Source organism: Oryctolagus cuniculus, chromosome 3 (assembly GCF_051225735.1).
Source record: "Oryctolagus cuniculus isolate XC-2025 breed Fujian yellow rabbit chromosome 3, ASM5122573v1, whole genome shotgun sequence".
Lineage (NCBI taxonomy): Eukaryota > Metazoa > Chordata > Mammalia > Lagomorpha > Leporidae > Oryctolagus > Oryctolagus cuniculus.
Window position 1 is genome coordinate 67263139 of NC_142869.1, and position 20010 is coordinate 67283148.

Sequence of the window (20010 nt, forward strand, 5' to 3'; positions counted from 1 at the left end):
TGTTCACTACCCAATTGGCCACAATGGCTGGAGCTGGGCCGATCTGAAGCCAGGAGCCAAGAGCTTCTTCCAGGTCTCCTATACAGGTGCAGGGCCCAAGCATTTGGGCCATCTTCTGCTGCTTTCCCAGGCCATAGCAGAGAGCTGGATCGGAAGAGGAGCAGCTGGGACTAGAACTGGTGCCTATAAGAGATGGTGCCGCAGGTGGAGGATTAACCTACTGCGCCACAGCGCTGACCTCAGCATTTCCATTTTAATAGAGACTTTCAAGGCCTGAACTCAAAATATGGACTCAAAATTTCATGTTGAATGGCATGGCCAATGGAAAGATATTTTAGGGCTCAGTTTTCTTGTACTTTTCAGGCACAGTGTTTAGGTAGGTAATCTCCTTAAGGAAAAGGTAAATTCAGTAGATAAGCAAAGTGGCATTCAAAAATATTAGACAAGTTGGAGAGGCATATTTGCAAATATCTTAAGAGTTTTTTTTTTGTTTTAAATACAGACTGACAGTTTTCTAACATTTTGAAGAATTTGACCCTTAACTATGCTTTCCTTGCAATGGCCTGTGAATTACTGTACTTATTTAAATTTAGTACATTGGGTGGGTGTCACGGCCCATTGAATTAAGCTGATGCTTGGGACACCCACATCCTGTATCAGAGTGCCTAGGATCATGTCCCACCTTTGCTTCTGACCCAGCTCCCTGCTAATATGCCTAGGAGGCAACAGATGATCCAAGTACCTGGGCCGCTGCCAGCCACATAGGGGGCCTGGATGGAGTTCCTGGCTCCTAGCTTTGGCCTGGCTCATCCCCAGCTGTTGCAGGCATTTGGAGCCTGAACCAGTGGATAGAAGATCTCTCTTTCAGTCTCTCTGTCCCTCTCCCTCTCCCTCTCTCCCTGTCACTCTGCCTTTCAAATAAATAAATAAATAAATCTTTACAAAAATAAATTTAGCACATTGTCAGGTATGTAAATTTACTTGTACAGGAAAAAAACAAAAATGCCTGGAGTAAATTAGCTTCCATCATCACCTTGTTCCGGGAGATGATATGATGTCATCAGGCCTTGGTCTCCTTTTCCTGCTCTTCCACTGCCCCGTCGTCTTCCGTGACCCACGCACTCTCACATTCTACATTAAAAAAGTAAAGCATTTTGAAGTAATTTTAAACTAATAGAGAAGTTAGAAAACATTTCAGAAAATTCCTGTGTACCCTTTACCCAGCTTTCCTTAATATTAGCATCTTGCATGACAGTCACACAGAGGCCAAAGGTAAGGAATGAAGACTGGTACTATGCAATGAAGCCAATGACTTGATGTGAATTTCCCTACCAGTTATCCCAGCACAGTCTGTTCCAGTGTCCGCCGAGGGTCTCCTCTGTCTCCTCCATTCTGTGACATTGCCTCCATCTTTGTAGTTCATGCCTTTGACACTTTGAGAGAGAGCTGGACAGTTATTTTGTAGAATATCCATCCATCTGGGCTTGTCTAGTGTTTGCTCAAGGTTAGAGTGAGGTACGCGTTTGCATAATTATATGTTCTTCCCTAGCAAGTCAGGGATGCACAGTGCCAGTGGATCACGCTGCTGCTCACAGGAATCGTGAGTGCTAGCTGCAGGATTTCTCCAGGGGGGAAAATGATCCCCTTTGTAATTGGTAGCTGTCTTGGGGGAAATACTTTGAGATCATGCAAATATCTTAATTTATCCTCAAACTTTGCCCACTGTTTTTTTTTTTTTTTTTTTTTTTTTTGACAGGCAGAGTGGACAGTGAGAGAGACAGAGAGAAAGGTCTTCCGTTGCTGTTGGTTCACCCTCCAATGGCTGCCGCGGCCGGCGCGCTGTGGGCGGCGCACCGTGCTGATCCAATGGCAGGAGCCAGGTACTTCTCCTGATCTCCCATGGGGTGCAGGGCCCAAGGACTTGGGTCATCCTCCACTGCACTCCCGGGCCACAGCAGAGAGCTGGCCTGGAAGAGGGGCAACTGGGACAGAATCCGGTGCCCCGACCGGGACTAGAACCCAGTGTGCCAGCGCCGCAAGGTGGAGGATTAGCCTAGTGAGCCGCGGTGCCGGCTTGCCCACTGGTTTTACAAGTGGCTGTTACTGGCAAGAATCATTACTGTGTGATTTTTAAAAAAGATTTATTTTACTTATTTGAAAGAGTTACAGAGAGAGTAGAGAGTGGGAGAGAAATCTTCCATCCTGTGGTTCACTCCCCAAAAGGCCACAACGGCCATGGCTGAGCCAATCTGAAGCCAGGAGCCAGGAGCTTCTTCCAGGCCTCCCACTTAGATGCAGGGGCCCAAGGACTTGTGCTGTCCTTCACTGCTTTCCCAGGCGCATTAGCAGGGAGCTGGATTGGAAGTGGAGCTTCCGGTATTTGAACCCATATGGACTCAGCACCCATATGGAATGCTGGTGCTGCAGGCCCAGGCTTTAACCTGCTGCTCTAATAGTAATTTTATATTTTCTTGTTTCAGCTATAGCTTTTTAGTTTAAAGTTTTCTGTAACAAGAGCTATCCATTTTTCCATCGATTTATCTATTCAATGACCTATTACATAAATACAAGTTACTGATATCATCATTGATTGTATTCTATGGATTATAACCCCATATTTTGTTGCCCAAGTGGTTTCAGTTTCGGCTATGGGGGTTCCCTTCATGTACAGATTCGTCTCCAGCCCTGGCAGCCCTTCCATCCTTCCTGGCACCGGGAGATAACACCCTGGCTCAGGAGTCATTCCCTTCTCCGAGGAGCCCCCCCTTTTTTTTTTCAATTGGAGAATGGCATTTAGAACCCCAAATTGGGCACGTATTAGGCGTGCTTCTTGCAGCTGGATGTCATCGCAGCCCAGCCTTCTCGGCACGCATTGATTCTCAGCAGCCATGCCTACTACCCCATGCATACACACACATCGATACTTAACAGCGTTTCTCCTTTCAATCTCTGTAGATGTTTTTATTTTTTTAAAAAGATTTATTTATTTATTTGAGTCAGAGTTACACAGACAGAGAAGAGGCGGGGGGTGAGGGGGCTCTTCCATCCGCTGGTTCACTCCCGAATTAACCACAGAGGCCAGAGCACCTGGCACCTCCCAGCTTATATTCTGCCCATCTAAAACCCTGGAAGGAAGAGAGTTTGATTTCTATTTCCCATGAGTCCCAGATGAAGTCCTAAAGTGGGCTCTTGGACTGACATGGCTCTGTGCTCGTCTCTCATGCATTGACTGTGGCTGGGGGCGTGGACTAATCAGTGGTTGGGCCCAAGACACATGCCCACCCCTGAGCCTGCAAGTTGGAGACTGTTGCAAAATTAGAGCCCTGTCAGCTGAAAAGTGAACAATTCTGTGCAGGTGAAACAGCTGTGGAGGAGCTGGTAAAGCCGCTGTCTGCCACACCAGCATCCCGTATGGATAACAGTTCGAATCCTGGCTGCTCTACTTCCAACCCAGCTCCTTACTAATGCATCTGGGAAAGCAGCAGAGGATGGCTCAAGTACTTGGGCCCCTGCATTCAGTGGGAGACCTGGAAGAAGCTTCTGGCTCTTGGCTTTGGTCTGGCTCAGCTCTGGCCATTGCGCCCATTTGGGGAGTGAATCGTGGAGAGAAGATCTCTCTCCTATCTCTCTGTAACTCTGCCTTTCAAATATTAAATTTTAAAAATTTTAAATCTTTAAAAAAAAACCACAGATGTCCCCTGCACCATTGAATGGAACAGTGGTGTGGCCTTGCTAATTGAGATGTAACAATATTATGGGGTGTCAGAGGCAGGAGAGGAGAAGTGAGGGTACAAGGGTGTTTTCAAAAAGTTCATGGAAAAATATGATTGAAAAACTGCATAGATTTCTAGTAGCTTTGTAACGAAATAAACTCATCTTTAAATTCACTTTTTCCATCAATTTTTGAAGCACCCTTGTACTGCATAAATGCAGCTACCAAAAAAGTGAATTAAAAAATTTAGGTACAGTTGATATGAAAAGGGACAGTGCTCCAATTTGATGAGAATTATTGTCAGACTTGTCATTTAACCTAATTTAAGAGGAAATAAAAAGATGTTTGGTAACGTCAATGCTTCATGCTGAAACTCAATGACATGCCCTCTTGACTCTGTGTAGCTCAAGCAGGTCACTGTGCCCAAGGATTGGGCAACTGCCACCTGGTGGCCAGGGCTGTCCCATGGGATGAGGCCAGTTGGACCTTCCTGAGTTGATGTCAGCAAATGTCCAAGGTCACCTTTCTCCATTACTGATGACGGTAGCTTAAAGCCTTTATCCAGTAGAAAAACTTGGAGATTCAATCTGTTTTTGCAATATTTCAAAGTCGCAGAAGCTTTGGATTATGTCTTGGGCTGTGAATTCATTTGGTCCAAATTCCTTTTGGGGTCTGACGTGCTGTGGTTGCCAGTGCCACAAGGACCCAGCTGAGTGGTTGAGGCATCCAAGAGTCCCAAGGGTAAGCCCAGGCTCTCTGTTAGTCTCCTTTGGGACTGAAGTGATGTTTCCCTTGGTGTGCTTGCTGACCTGGCCACCGACTGGAACTCCCTCCTTGAGCGCCTGCCTTCTGTCTAATTAAGACTTTACCTCTCCTCTAATTGATGTCTTTAATTAAACATTGAAATCCATTAATAAAGCATTCTGCTAAAAAATTGTATTCTAACAAGAGTGGGTAACTCCCGGCTTGAAAAAATTCATCTGTATCTTTAAAGGGGCTGGGCTCTTTCTCTTCTGCGATGTTAGCATGGATCTATAATAGAATACAACAGTTTTTATGCAGCTACCCAGTGGTTTAATCACAAGGCAAAACAACATTGCTAATCTGAACAATCTACATGGATGACAACTCATTGAAATAACTATCAATTAACAGCATAATTGTCAGTTTTAAGTTGCCAACATTAAAATTGGCAATTGTTACTTCTATGAGGCTTTTATGCTTTTTTTTTTTTTCCTCCCTCATCATAGGGTGTGGATATAGGGCAGAGGCCCAAGTTGAAAAGTTTAAACTGATGACCTAGTGCATTGTTGTTTTAACCACGGGGTCATCTTTCTTGTAGGTTGTTCTCAAGTGAAAAGACTGGTGCTGGTTACAAAGTCCACTGCAGGCTCGGCAGCCAAGCTTGCCTTGGTTCTGAAGTCTCCACGCAGCAAACGCAAGGCCAGGTCTGTATTCTTTGAAATCAGAGGTTATTGTAGGCAGAGCATGACATGGAGTTTTCTCCTGTTTTGTTCGATCAAGAGCATGTTGACGAAAACATGCCTCTGTATGAAGGCAGAGTCTACTTTTGCTAAAGCAACAGAAAAAAAATTTAACCCAGTGTTGTCAGGATAAATGGCTTCAGCGTGTCCTCTGTGCTATTCCAATAGAGACCCCCACCCACCCCACTCACTACTCCCCAAACCCCTGTGAGTAATCAGGACAAAGCAGAGGGAGAGAATCAGGATTTGATAGGGAAGGACCTCATGAGAATCAACAGTGCCATGAATGCCTTTTGGGTTTGCATTTCCCACTGGGCAGGAGACATGTCCCGGTGGAACCAGGTTCCTGGTCTTGCAGGAACACCTTCAGGAAGAATTACTCATCCAGATTCCAACTCATACTTGAGCACAAATTCTTCATGGTGCAAAATCATGTTTCACTAAGCCAACACCTGGCACTTAAAATTATGACATAAAAACAATCCTTTCTCTTGCATTAGGCTAACAGACCTGCACATCACTAGGGGGGCACTTTCCTGTTTGCAGACAAAGTTTAAGCAAGAACTTGCAACAAGTAGCTTCCTTGTTCCTTGGAGACATTGTGATGGCCTGGAGAGAAAACAGGCTTTTAAGCCAGGCCCCTGGGATTGGAATAGCAGTGCCGTGAGGTACTGACAGAGTATAGCCATGTCTCTGTCTTAAGTCTTTAATTTGTCACCTTTAAAGTGAGGTAATTAATTCCATCTCATGGGGTTGCTTAAAGGATTGAATGAGTTACAATATGCAAAATGCCTGGTGCATTGTTGGTGCTTACAAGTGGCAGGTCATTAATAATTCCAAGAGATAGAAAGACATTTCTGTTGACCTAAAATGTTTAAGTTCATGAAGTGAGTTTGGCTTTTTTGACTGTAAGGATAGAGAATTTCAATTGTAAGAAAATTTGAGGCCATCAGTTAATGTATCCATTTGAAAACCTATTTTCAAAATTCACTAGGCTATTATTTTTACAATAACCACCATCAACTCCTGAATCCAGCTTTTCTGTGCGGCCAGGTAGTGGTTGGTAAGCAAATGTGTTTAACAGATGGACCAGGGTAAGTACAGGTGAAGCTCAATAATCACCCAGGAAATGGCCCTTGTCTGCCCGCACGCTTACGTCATCTGCCTGTGTGTGATACAGTCAGCATTCCAAAGAGAGCAGGGATGCTCTATCGTCCCAATTTAAACAGTGATGTCATACTTGGAGGGGACACGATTCTGCTTCTTATGCTCATGGGCTTAGGGTGGGGGCCCTTTTTAGGTGCCAAAGAACAAGGTTTCCAGCTATTTCATGGTTTGCCCGTTTTCCTCCTCTGACTGCTTCCATTAAGCCAGCCCGTTGTTGTGCTTGTCATGCTGCCCTTGGTGCTGTCTGGACATCTGTATGTTTCTCCAGCTGTGTGGGAGATGCACTTCACCTTGTGACTTGGCCCCTGCATGGAAGAACAGTTGACTTTGCCGATAGGGAACGTCTCGTTGCACCCCTTTTCCACACCATCTGTCTCACCTGGACCCTTTCCAAACACTATGGCTTTGGTGGCAGGATGGGCTTCCTGCTAGAGAAGTTTTGTAATCTGCTAATTGACAGGGTAAGGAAAATTTATATTTGGGTTACAGCTGAAAAGCTGGACGTTTCTTTGATGGGGCTTTAAATACTGACATATGGCAGCCCCGTTGGTGCACGGTCACGCGGTATCCCCTATATTCTGTGCCTCAGTGGGAGGATGGCATCCTTTGGAGAACAGCACCAACATGATCTCCCAAGGAATTATCCTCTGCTTAGTTTACTCATTAAGCAATGGTTTTATTATTATTATTTCTTTGTAGCAGGAGACAGATGGCAGAGAAGGAGTTTGCTTTGTTGGAAAAGATGCAGTCCTGGGTGTGGCAAATCTCCCTGAATAGTTATGTCCTTAGTAGTCATTCTGCCTTCCATCCATTTCTGTTGGGTACGGGGCCTGGTCCTACCCTCAGCTCTTAAGTGCAAAGCTGTTGTCAATTCCTGCCCCCCAGGCCCTCCCCGCCAGCCGCCTGTTGGCGGAGGGCAAAAGAATCCGAGGAGGAAGTAAGCGTCCTTCAAATCGTGCTGTTCAAGTGGGCCTTTGCGGTTGTCCTCACCTTGAAATTCTGCTTTCAAACCCTCCTGTGCAATCCCCGCTTCAGCGAGTGCGGTCCTGCTTCCTCTCCCGGCCCGAGCACCTAACACACGCTCCTGACTGCACAGAGCTGCCAAGCGCGCATTGCAGGTAGGGCATGAGTGCCGTGTCATCTTGTGCCTCTGGCCTCACGGACCTCTCCCTCAGTTGTAGCCCCCCCAACAGTGATTGGCAGAAGGAAAGATGAGAACGAAAGAGGATTTCTTCCATACCTTTGAAAACTTCAAAGAAGTTGTACCCAATCTGGTTCTGATGATCCATGTCTCGGTGCACAGAGAACATCAGGATCTGAGATCCACGCACCGATCAGAAACAGTTTTTGCAAAGTCGGATTTAATCCCATGAGCCAAATGATCACTACCAACAGCGATCAGGGAAAACCAAAGTCCACAGCAAATTTTAATTTGGCAAATGCATAAAAGGTTCAAAAGAGCAGAGGTCTCATTTACATTCCTCCCTCTTATATGGGATTTTCTTCTATATTAGTAATTAAAGGGTGCAGGCTATAGAGCGCAACCATATCACATAATAGCCATCGGGGACACACTAACAACTTCCTTGAAGTAACGCACACTAGGGTGTTTATGGTTCAGTGTCACATACACTCTCTTTGATCTAAATTAGGATTCATTGGCAAACTCACAATAGGCTCCACATGTACCCCTCTCAACCTCTTTCTTTTAATCATGGAAATTAGAGATGGAAAATATCCATTAAGTCACTTAGTCCATTTCCCTGCCAGGGTGAAATTGTTGCCTGTGATACATGGGTAGTGCTTGGTCCGGCTTAACTGTCTCAAGGGATGTGCAGCCTCCTGAATTTGTACTTTTCCTCTTTCCCTTAAAATTCAGGGCAGGAGGAAAAAGTAGCAGACTGAGGAAGAGGTCTCCTCTTCTGGGTTGCAGGTAATGGTGAGAGTGTGACAAAGGTGGCAGCTTTCTGGAAGCCACGCCCTTGGTCATGGCAGTGCCGTTACTCATAAGGTACACAGATAACTTCACCTCTGTTCCCAGCGCCTTTTCCTCCCCAGCTCCATGGAACTCTCTGGCATCCTGCCCTTTTCCGGGAAGCCCGAGTGACAAGCGTCGCAGGTTTGGGAAGGAGGACCTGCCTGTTTCTGCCTTCCCTGGGCGGGCGCTCTTGAGAGGCGCGGCAGGAAGTCGTTGAGGCGGTGTGAGCTCCAGATTGCATCGTGGCTCTATCTCCTTCTGCGCCGCCCGTTGTGGTATCGTTAAACCTTGAACCTTTGGCATCCGCAAGGTGACAAGTGCGTGTCTGCACAGCGAATTCCTCCCTGACTCATGTTCAGCAGCGGAAGGAAGGTCCTCCCTCAGCATCTGCCCACGCCTCCCGCTGTCCAGTTAGTTCCATCTGGAAAGTCGCAAACCCCCGCAGACCACCCCTCCCGGTGGGATCGCTGCTGGGGAGCGAGCAGCCAGCCCTGGCTGAGAGGAGATGGCATCGGGGAAATGATGACCCTTCAGGTGGGTCGCCTTTGGGGCTTTGTTTTAGAAGCTCTCCTGCAGTCTGCTGAAATGGCTGGTGACATCGCACTGGTCGGGGGGTGGGGAACTCTGATCAGGGAGTGCTTCAAATTCTGATGCGGATGTGCCAGTGTGATTATCCACAACATGAGACGGAAGCCTCCCTCCAGATTCACTGCGGGTCTCATTAAATAGCTGACTTCCCTCATGCATTTGAAGGAGGATCAGGTTTGCCAAACCTAAGGGACTTATTGACGAGCATACTTATCGTGTAAGGCACATGCAGGTTTCCATTAGACAGAAACAGTTCTTTCAGTATGCCCGCACACATGTCTAATATTAGCTGCGCATTCACAGAGACTTTTTTTTTATATTTTTGGCATCTGTAATGTATAGGGTATTCCTGAGATCATTCTGATTTTAAATACACTGAGTGGTAACACATAATGGGTCTGGAATGGACAACAACAAAAAAATTGGAATCAGTTGTAACTTGGTGGTCTGGAATCCAAATCTGAACACGATTGTAATATTGCATCCTGGGCTTTGCTAGCAAAAAACCTCAAGTTTTAAAGCAGATGTAGCAGCAACTGCTTGGAGTTCTCCCTGTCACTCTTTCCCCTGATTTTCAGTGCCTGCCTTTCCCAATTCTGGCCGGGAGAGGGGTGGGACAGTTCTGCATCGTGTCTTGCAGGGGCACTGGTCCTTGCCTTCCTCCCTGTAGCAGTCAGCTTTTTCTTGCTATAATGAAATGCCTTAGGCAGGCTGCTTAGGAAGAAAAAGAAGGATTTAGCTCACGGTTTTGGAGGTCCAAGGGCCTGGTGTTGGCTCCGGCTCCGCACTGGTGAGGGAGTCGTCTTAGCTGCATCACATCAGGGCAGATCACAATGGAGGGAGTGGGTGTGGGAGGGAGTGAGCGAATCACGCAACAGGAGGCAGAGGGTGGCTGGGTGGGGCTGGGCCCTGGCTCTTATGGTCATGCTGCTGTGAGAACTAACCAGGGCCCCCTGAGAAATACCTTAATCCCTTTGGAGGCAGTACCCTCAACTGACCTGAGGGCCTCCTCCCAGGCCCCACCTCTTAAAGGTCCATCACCGTCTCCCAACACCACCTTCCTGGGGACCAAGCTAACATACAGACTTCAGTGGGGACAGACAGCGTGCGAGCCCTAGCGCCTCCTCTTGCTGTCATCCTGGCAAAGGCACATGGTGGCTGAGCTCCAGCTCTCTTAGATCTCAAGGCTGAAGGTCACCGCCTAGGAGGGACTGGAAGGGGCCTGGGTCCCAGAAAATTTCTTGGAGCTTTCAAGTTAACCTTGGAGAAAGTTCCTCTAGGCTTATTTTTATTTATTTGAGAGAGAGAGAGAGAGAAAGATCCACGGATTCAGTTCTCAAATGCCTCTCACATGGGTGGCAGGAACTCAATTACTTGAGCCATCACTGCTGCCTCCCAGGGTCTGCAACAGCAGGAACTGGAGCCCAGAACCAAACCCAGGTACCCTTCTTTGGAATTTTAACCTCTAGGCTAAATACCCACCCCTAAGTTTATTTTTACATGGAAGAATAAAGCCTAGTGTTTTAATGTCATTTTCTGATGGGTTCTGTCACCTAAATCTAATCCTAATTTCTGTCCCCAATCCTCATCTAATAATTTGGTAGATGTTTAACATCTTATTAAAGGCTAAATATTTCAGTTTCAGTTGAGAACCAGTGCTAGCTCACGTTTATGTCTTTGAACATGACCTTGAAATGTTTGGAGACATAGGTGCCTGAAGAAGATCTGAAACTTAACAGGTTCCCAAATATATGATTAGCTAAAATAACAAGATGGACATTGAGGGAAGAAGGTCATGCTCGGTTTCTTGTATCCATTCTGTTCACAACATGTAGGAATACACACTCTCATTGCATGGCTGATTCCGTGAGAATTCAGGAAAAAAAATAATGGTTCACATAAACAAAAGTAACGAGTGAGGACAAGGAAAACACATGGATCGGGACCAGGAAGAGGTAAAAATGGCCAGAAATAGGTCAGTTCCAAAGTCATGTGCACACGTGAAGTCATTTTAGTTTGGAAGGAAAATATATGCTTATTATTAGAATGTTGTTATATTTATTTTATTATTTATTTACTTGAAAGTCGATGTTACACAGAGAGAGGAGAGGCAGAGAGAGAGAGAGAGAAAGAGAGAGAGAGAGGTCTTCTATCCACTGGTTCATTCCCCAGAGGGCTGCAACTGCTGGAGCTGCGCCGATAGAAGCTAGGAGCCAGGAGCTTCCTCTGGGTCTCCCACACGGGTGCAGGGGCCTAAGGACCTGGGCCATCTTCTACTGCTTTCTCAGGCCATAGCAGAGAGCTGGATCGAAGTGGAGCAGCCAGGGCTCGAACCGGCACCCATATGGAAGGCTGGACCTGCAGGTGGTGGCTTTACCCACTAAGCCACCAAACCGGCCCCATGTTATGTTTAGTTAGAGCCATTTTTCCTCCTAAAATGAGAGGCATTAAGACTTAATCACATTTAACAAGTGACTTGTCACCATGCTGTGGTCTGCTGGCCACGACACTGACAGAAGCCACAGTGTGCTGAGGAATGTGGCACAGCTGTTCCATACAGCAGAGAGGCAGGTGGAGCCCCTAGGCTGGTGTGGTTGCTTTCAGCAGGCAAAGGCGTCGTGCAGTGCATGTGTGTCTGGTTATGTGGGTTTCTGATTTATGTTCCCCAAAATTTAGGTATGCTGTCACAAAAACAATGTAGTCAGTTTTCATTGCTATAATGAAGTACCTGAAGCAAGTTACTTCAGAAGCAAAGAGGTTTCTTTTCGCTCATGGTTTTGGAGGTTCAAGGATGAGGCTGCCCCATTGGTTCAGTATCCAGTGGTGGTGTTTTTGCTGGCAGAGTCCTCCCTCAAGTGGCACAGAGGGTCACATGACAAGAGGGAACATGGGTGGAGCAAGGATTGTGTGGCGAGCCAGGAGGCAGAGAGAATGTGGCTAAGCCCAACTTAGCTATAACCAACACTGTCATGAAAATGACCTTCCAGGGGCAGGTCCCCCCATGACTTAAGGAGGCCCACTTCCTAAAGAAATTAGTTGGGGGCTGGCACTGTGGCATAGCAGGTAAAGCTGCTGCCTGCAGTGCTGGCATCTCATATGGGCACCTGTTCCTGTTCCGGCTGCTCCAATTCCAACCCAGCTCTCTGGTATGGCCTGGGAAAGCAGTAGAAGACGTCCCAAGTCCTTGGGCCCCTGAACCCATGTGGGAGACCTGGAAGAAACTCCTGGCTCCTGGCTTCGGATCGGCTCAGCTCCGGCCATTGCGGCCAACTGGGGAGTTAACCAGTGGATGGAAGACCTCTCTCTCTCTGCCTCTATCTCTCTGTAACTTTGCCTTTCAAATAAATAAGTAAATCTTTTTAAAAAAGAAATTAATTGGATTAAGCTTCCACCTTGTGGTACCAATCAATCAGGACTTTGGTGTTTTGATGTCTGCATGAGTTCAGGATCATGATCAAACCATAGCAAGGAAGGATAAGGCTAAAAAATATTCCTGCCAAGAAAACTGCTGGTTCTATTTGTCATCTTAGTATTATCTTCAAGCAAGTAAGAAAATGACAAGGCTAGTATTTCTCCCACTACTCAGATGAGCTCTTTGTCAGCCCCATTAAAAGGAAATATAATGATGGGAACATCCAGTGGGGTTTGAGGCAAGAAGAGAAAATAATTTTGAAATTATTTGATGACCCTTTGGATTAAGAATTTATATGTTTGTTCATTAACAGTGAGCCTTGGCCTCTGTATATTTTATGCTTTGAGAAATCAGGCAATAGGGGGTGGGCATTTCACCTAGCAGTTACGACACCAGTTAAGATGCTTGAATCCCACATCAGAGTGCCTGGGTTTTGTTGCTGGGTCTGGTTCCTGGTCCCAGCTTCCTGCTGATGTAGGCCATGGGAGGCAGTGGCAATGGCTCAAGTTGTGTTCCTGCTACCCATGGGGGAGACCTAGATTGAATTCCATGGCTCCCAGCTTTGACCTCACCTAGACCCAACTGATGTGGGCATTTGTAGGGTGAGCCAGCAATGGGAGCACTCTCTTTGTTTCTATGTCTCAAATTAAAAAAAATAGAAGAAATTATTTAGTTTATAAATGAATAAATAAATACACAGCTATTAAAGGATTGTCTAAAAAATTTTTCCTGTGGCAATGATGAGATTAATGAGCAGTTTTAAGAGGTGGGCATTATGGCTCAGCAGAGCTGCCTCTTGAGATGCCTGTGTCTCATGTTAGAGTGCCTGGGATCGAGTCCTGGCTGTTCTGCATCCGATCCAGCTTCCTGCTAATGCATCCTGGGAGGTGGTGGATGGTGTTTTGAGTGCTTGGTCCCCTGCTGCCCATCTGGAGGATCCAGATGGAGTTCCTGACTCCTGGCTTCAGCCTGCTCCAGCCCTGGCTATTGTGGGTATTTGGGGTTAAGCCAGGGCTCACTTTTTGTGGGTACATCTGATGCAGCTGCCCTGGTGGTCTGAATGTGGAGATCCATTGTGCTCATTAGTTCATGGCCACTGACCGCAAGCCCTTCCCCACACACTCTCTGTCACCCCAGCTGCTCTGGACTCCACAGGAACCCCTCCATTCCTTCCTCACCATTCAGAACATAGCACTGGACTAAGGGAGATGGTGAGGTCCAGCCGGCCTCATGCATCTTCCAGCCTCCCTCTTAGAGTCTCCTTCTTGGCTCCCGTGCCCTTGACCCCTCGGGAGCCTTCACATCTTATCTGATGAGTGCTCCTGCCACTCACAGGAGTGACCTGGGGCACATTGTAAACCTTCCCTGGCCTCAGACCACCCACTGCAAAATGAGGTTAAATAAGAAAATGACTAGGGGGCAGGCATTTGGCACAGCGGTTAAGTTGCCACCCGGGATGCCTGCATTCCATATTGGAGCACCTGGGCTGGAGTCCCCACTCCACTTCCAATCCAGCTTCCTGCTAATATGCACCCTGGGAGGCAGCAGATGATGGCCCAAGTACTTGAGTCTCTGCTATCTGCGAGAGGCCTGGATGGAGTTCTGGGCTCCTGGCTTTGGTTTGTTTCTGGCTCAGCCCTGATTGTTGTGGGCATTTGGGAATGAACAAGCAGATGGGAGATCTCTTTCTCTCTCTCATTCTCTCTTTCTCTTTCAAATAAAGTGAAAAGAAAAAAGACAAGACAATGACTGAGGCCCTGAGGTTGGCAAATGGAAGCCTCTCCTGAAAGTTAGTGCTCCTCGTCCTCTTCCTTCTGCTCCCCGATGCCCCTTCACCATCATTCTGTGCCTAGGAACCCGGTCCTGTACGCAGTCACAGCTCCCCGAGCCCTGGTAGGGTGGCAGATGTTAACTACAGAATGCGTGGTGCCCAGTGTGTCCAGAAAGGGTCAAGAGAAGCAGGACACAACTTTTGTCCTTTCTGCCCTGAACCTATCCACTTAAAAAATTTCAAACTCACTCTCTCTCTCTGTCTCTCCATATATCATCTATTACTATCCATCTATTTATCAACTATTACTGTCTCTCTATCTATCTAGGAGATGAGAGAGAGAGAGAGAGAGAGAGAGAGAGAGAGAGAGAGAGAGAAATCTTGCTTCCATTGGTTCATTCCTCAATGCCCTCAATAACGGGCAGAAATGGAAGCTAGGAACTAGCGACCCAATCCAGGTCTCCCATTTGGGTGGCAGGGACCCAACCTCTTGAACACTCGAGCCTTCTACTTCCCAGGGTGCACTAGCAGGAGCTAGAGTCAGGAGTACAGCCAGGACATGGACCCAGGAGTGCTGATGTGGGAAGCGGGCATCTTAATGCTTGTGCCAGTGCTGCCCCTATCCACTTCCTGAATCTTGGGGAGTAGTCAAGAGGAGAAGGGCGTGTTACAAGTTCTCGAGTGAATTCTGGGAAACATGTCTAATCTTTTTATCCCAGGAAGGGGAGACTCCCAGATAAATAAAGCAAGCTTCCTCCTGGAACTTCTCCGTGCTCGCCTAGCCCTTGACTTGTTTGACTTCGTCACTGTGGCCTCTGCTGAAGGTCTGAGCTCAGGGACTGTGGCAGGTGCTGTGACCGTGGTCTCCAAACACGTCTGCACCTGAGTGCGTTTAACAGCCCTGATGCTGGGCGCTCACCCTCAGAGGTTCTGACCTGACCCATACAGGGCACAACCTGGGCTCTGGGAGCTGCAGCACGCCCTCCAGCCGCTCTTAACATGCAGCCGAGTCTGGGTGCTTCTGCCACAGCGGCCTCGCACTCTGGGAGGCACCGCAGGTCAGAGAGATTCTTGCTGGTTTGTTTGGAGTGGGTGCTCTGTGGATTGACGAGTGTTAGTTGTCAGAAGGAAAGTTTGTTCACTGTCGATCGAACTCTAATGTGCGTGAGAACCATCTGCAGGTGCTTCTGCTGGGCCCCGCCCCAGAGTGTCTGATCAGGGGGTGTGTGGGGGGGACCCGAGGATTTGCATGCTAAGTTCCCAGGTGACGTGGATGCTCTGGCTCCAGGGACTTCACTTGGAGAACCCCTGCCTTGGAGCAACATTTCCCCACCTCCTCCCCACCCTGCCCCAGGACACCTGCTATAAAACAACAACAAAAAGGGCTGAAGTAAATCCATTTGTAGTGGGAGGCTGAAAGTGTTTCTTGTATCACGAGACTTTCTTCCTCTTTTTGTCCCAAATTCAGTCCCGGATGTTAGTACTGAATCTCCTAGTAGGTGATGGTCTCTGTTGCTTAAATGTGGCTAAAAACGAAAAGTGATGTTGGGGAACTAGGCAGGAAGATTAGGTAGGAAATGGCAAGCCGGAATCACAATTTCTGCCAGCCCTGCCCTGTAACTTCAACCCCTTACCTGTCAATCCACTATGCCCACTATCCCATGATGCATCTGTACCTCATCGGGACCAAGAAGGAGGCAAGGCCATGACGGTCATGTGGAAGTTAGTCTCCACGTGGAGACTCCATGGATTAATTTCTATTCATTAATTAATTTTCTGTTCTGTTCCATTGGACTACATGTCTACATTTGTGCCAGTGTCAAGCTCTTTTGATTACAACCTCCCTGTTGTGAAATCTGGTATTGTGATGCCTCTGGCTTTGTTTTTGTTGTTTGGGATTATTTTAGCCATTTGGGGTCTCTTGAGTTTCCAAATGAGTTTTAGCATCATTTTTTCTAGATCTGAGAAGAGTGTCCTTGGTATTTTTCTTTAAGATTTGTTTTATTTATCTCAAAGGCAGAGTTAACCGAGAGGGAGGGCAGGCAGGAGGGAGGGAGGGGAGAGGAGAGACAGGCAGAGAGAGAGAGAGAGAGGGAGAGAGAGAGATCTTCCATCTACTGGTTCACTTCCCAATGGCCACAATGGCAAGGACTGGGCCAGGTGGAAACCAGGAGCCAGGAGCTTCATCTGGGTCTCCCACATGGGTGAAAGGGCCCAAGCCCTTGGGCCATCTTCCACTGCTTTTCCAGGCGCATTAGCAGGGAGCTGGATTGGAAGTGGAGCAGCTGGGACTCAGATTTGCACCCTTATGGGATGCCGACATCGTAGGCAGTGATTTAAGCTACTATACTACGATGCTAACCATGTCCTTGGTATTTTGATTAGGATGGCACTGAATCTGTAAATTGCTTTGGGTAGTGTGGATGTTTTGATGATATTAACTCTTCCAATCCTTGAACATGGAAGATTCTTCCATTTTTTTGGTGTCTGCTTCTATTTCTTTTTTTTCCCCCAAGAAACCTTTTATTTAAGGAATACAAACTTCATGCATTTCATAAGTACAACTTTAAGAACATACGATTCTTCCCACCATAACCACAGTACCCCCACAATCCCATCCCTCTTCTTCCTCCTTCTCCTATTCCCATTCTTATCTTTTACTAAGATCTATTTTCAATTAACTTTATACACATAAGATTAACTCTGTAGTAAGTAAAGTGTTCAACAAATAGTATGGAAAAAACTGTTCCTCAACAATGGAGACAAGGGCTATTCAACGTGATTGCATCTCAAAGTGTGAAATTCACTTTATAGATTACCTTTGAGGTGCTCTATTTGTTATCACAGATCAGGAAGAACATACGGTATTTGTTCTTTTGGGATTAGCTTATTTCACTAAGTATGATGTTTTCTAGTTTCATCCATTTTGTTGCAAATGACAGGATTTTATTTTTTTACTGCTGTGTAGTATTCCATGGTGTACATATCTCATAATTTCTTTATCCAGTCTTCAGTTGATGGATATTTAGGTTGATTCCGTATCTTAGCTATTGTGAATTGAGCTGCAATAAGCATGGGGTACAGATAACTCTTAAATTCCCAGGAGTGGGATGCTGGGTCTACATTCAGATTTCTCAGGTATCTCCATACTGTCTTCCACAGTGGCTGTACCAGTTTACATTCCCACCAACAGTGGATTAGAGTACCTCTTTCCCCACATCCTTGCCAGCATTTGTTGTTTGTTAATTTCTGTATGAAAACCATTCCAATGGGGCAAGGTGAAACCTCATTGTGTTTTTTTTTTTTTTTTACAGGTAGAGTGGACAGTGAGAGAGAGAGACAGAGAGAAAGGTCTTCCTTTGCCGTTGGTTCACCCTCCAATGGCCACCATGGCCAGCGCGCTGTGGCCGGCGCACCGCGCTGATCCAATGGCAGGAGCCAGGTGCTTCTCCTGGTCTCCCACTGGGTGCAGGGCCCAAGCACTTGGGCCATTCTCCACTGCACTCCTGGGCCACAGCAGAGAGCTGGCCTGGAAGAGGGGCAACCGGGAAAGAATCCGGCACCCCGACCGGGACTAGAACCCGGTGTGCTGGCGCCGCAAGGTGGAGGATTAGCCTAGTGAGCCGAGGCGCCAACGAGATTTATCTTCTAACTCAGATATTCTTTCTTCTGCCTGAGTCTGTTGTTAATGCTTTCCACTGCATTTTTTATTTGTTCTATTGAACTATTCATTCCCAATATTTCATTTTTATATCTCTTTAAAATTTCAATTTCAAGGGAAAAATTTTCATTCATGTCATATACGGATTTCTTTAGTTCATGGATTTGCTTCTGATTACTTCTAAGTAATCATATGATCAATTTTTTGAATACTGTTTCTGACATTTCTTCAATCTCTTCATCTTCACATTCTAGTATTGAAGTTTTGTGATGTTCTTTTGGGGGCATCTTGTTGTCTTCCTTATTTTTGTTTCTTGAATTGCTGCATTTCTTTTTCTTTTTTTTTTTTTTAACTTTTATTTAATGAATATATGTTTCCAAAGTACGAATAATGGATTACTATGGCTTCCCCCCCATACCGTCCCTCCCACCCACAACCCTCCCCTTTCCCACTCCCTCTCCCCTTCCATTCACATCAAGATTCATTTTCGATTATCTTAATATACAGAAGATCAGCTTAGTATACATTAAGTAAGGATTTCAACAGTTTGCTCCCACACAGAAACATAAAGTGAAAAATAATAGATGATTTTTTTTAATGATGATGAAATCAGATCAGACCTATTGTCATGTTTAATCCCAGTGAGAGTCAAGTTGGGAGTTGATAGTTTCTTTTCTTTTTTTTTTTTTTTTTTTTTTTTTTTTTACAGAGGATCAGTTTAGTATGCATTAAGTAAAGATTTCAACAGTTTGCACCCCCATAGAAACACAAAGTGAAATATATTATTTGAGTACTCGTTATAGCATTAAATCTCAATGCACAGCACATTAAGGACAGAGATCCTACATGAGGAGCAAGTGCATTTCTTATTAGGCACTTGTGAAGATACTTGTTGGTTTTTTATTTTTTCCTTGTGATGGCTTTTGTCTTTGGGCTGTTCCTCTGTGGATTAGTGGAGTGTCTGCTCTTTCAGTGAATACCAAGAGGCATGTGCTCAGTGTGACCAAGGAGCTCTGTTCAGTGCTCCAAGGTGAGGGGAATGTCCAAGATGATACCTAAGTAGGGCATAGTAAATTTCCTCTTTTTCTTTGTTAATCAGAGGGAAGGTTTGTTCAGCTCTGTTGGCATAGTCTCACGCTCACCTCCTGTCCTTCAAGGAGACCAGTGCCTGGGTGCTAGCTCCAGTGGGTACAATATTCATTTGTGCTGCCACAAGAAAGACACAAAGGACCTGTGCAGTCCTTGGTGTGAGCGCGGATCCCATGGCAATGCCCCTTATCAGGGAGCCCCGAACATGTGGAGCTGCCCACAGTGACTGCCAAAGATCCAGCCACACCCTGCGTCCTCCCACACAGCCACAGTGTTTTCGCAGTCCCAGCACACAGGCTCCCACAGTCATGAGCACCCAGCTCTCTGTCAGTTCTCCCAGTCAGACTCAGCTAGTTGCTGGGTACAAGGATACAAGCTTGCACAGCTGTTATGTATGTCCAAAATTGTGCCCACCCTCTCTCAGCTAGTTACAGGACACTGGTGCTGGGTGGTCAGCGAAAGAGAAACACGCCCTGGGGCTGGCACTAAGGTGCAGTGGGTTAACACCCTGGCCTGAAGTGCCGGCATCCCATAAGGCAACAGTTTGAGACCTGGCTGCTCTACTTTAAGAAACTGCCCCAGGGGCCAGCACTGTGGTGTACTGGGTAGTCGCCATCTGCAGTGCTGACATCCCATATGGGTGCCGGTTTGAGTCCTGCTGCTCCACCTCCTATCCAGCTCTCTGCTATGGCCTGGAAAAGCAGAAGAAGATAGCCTAAGTCCTTGGGCCCCTGCCCCCGTATGGGAGACCTGGAGGAAGCTCCTGGCTCCTGGATTTGGATTGGCGCAGCTCCAGCCATTGTGGCCAATTGGGGAGTGAACCAGCGGATGAAAGACCTCTCTCTCTGCCTCTTCTCTCTCTGTGTAACTCTGACTTTCAAATAAATAAATAAATATTTAGAAAAAATAGAGAATGATTGGAATTATTTATTTCTTTTCTAATTTTATTCTATTTTTTTTAAGATTTATTTGTTTATTTGAAAATCAGAGTTTCAGAGAGGCAGAAGCAGAGAGAGAGGTCTTCCATCTACTGGTTCACTCCCCAGATGGCCACAATGGCCAGAGCTGGGCCTATCCGAAGCCAGGAGCCAGGGAGCTCCCACCAGTGCTCGAAAGGGATCAAGAGTCCAGGGTGGCATCCGGGTTGG

General features: G+C 46.5%; 1 long non-coding RNA gene across 1 annotated transcript in view; it reads left to right on the top strand.

Annotated features, from left to right (window-relative positions):
* Positions 1-5052: 5052 nt before the first annotated feature.
* LOC149127370 (uncharacterized) overlaps positions 5053-20010 on the top strand; it is a 69211-nt gene continuing 54253 nt past the window's right edge. The window contains exon 1 of the long non-coding RNA XR_016230792.1: positions 5053-5160. This is a non-coding gene — a long non-coding RNA (uncharacterized LOC149127370). The remainder of the gene's footprint in view (positions 5161-20010) is intronic.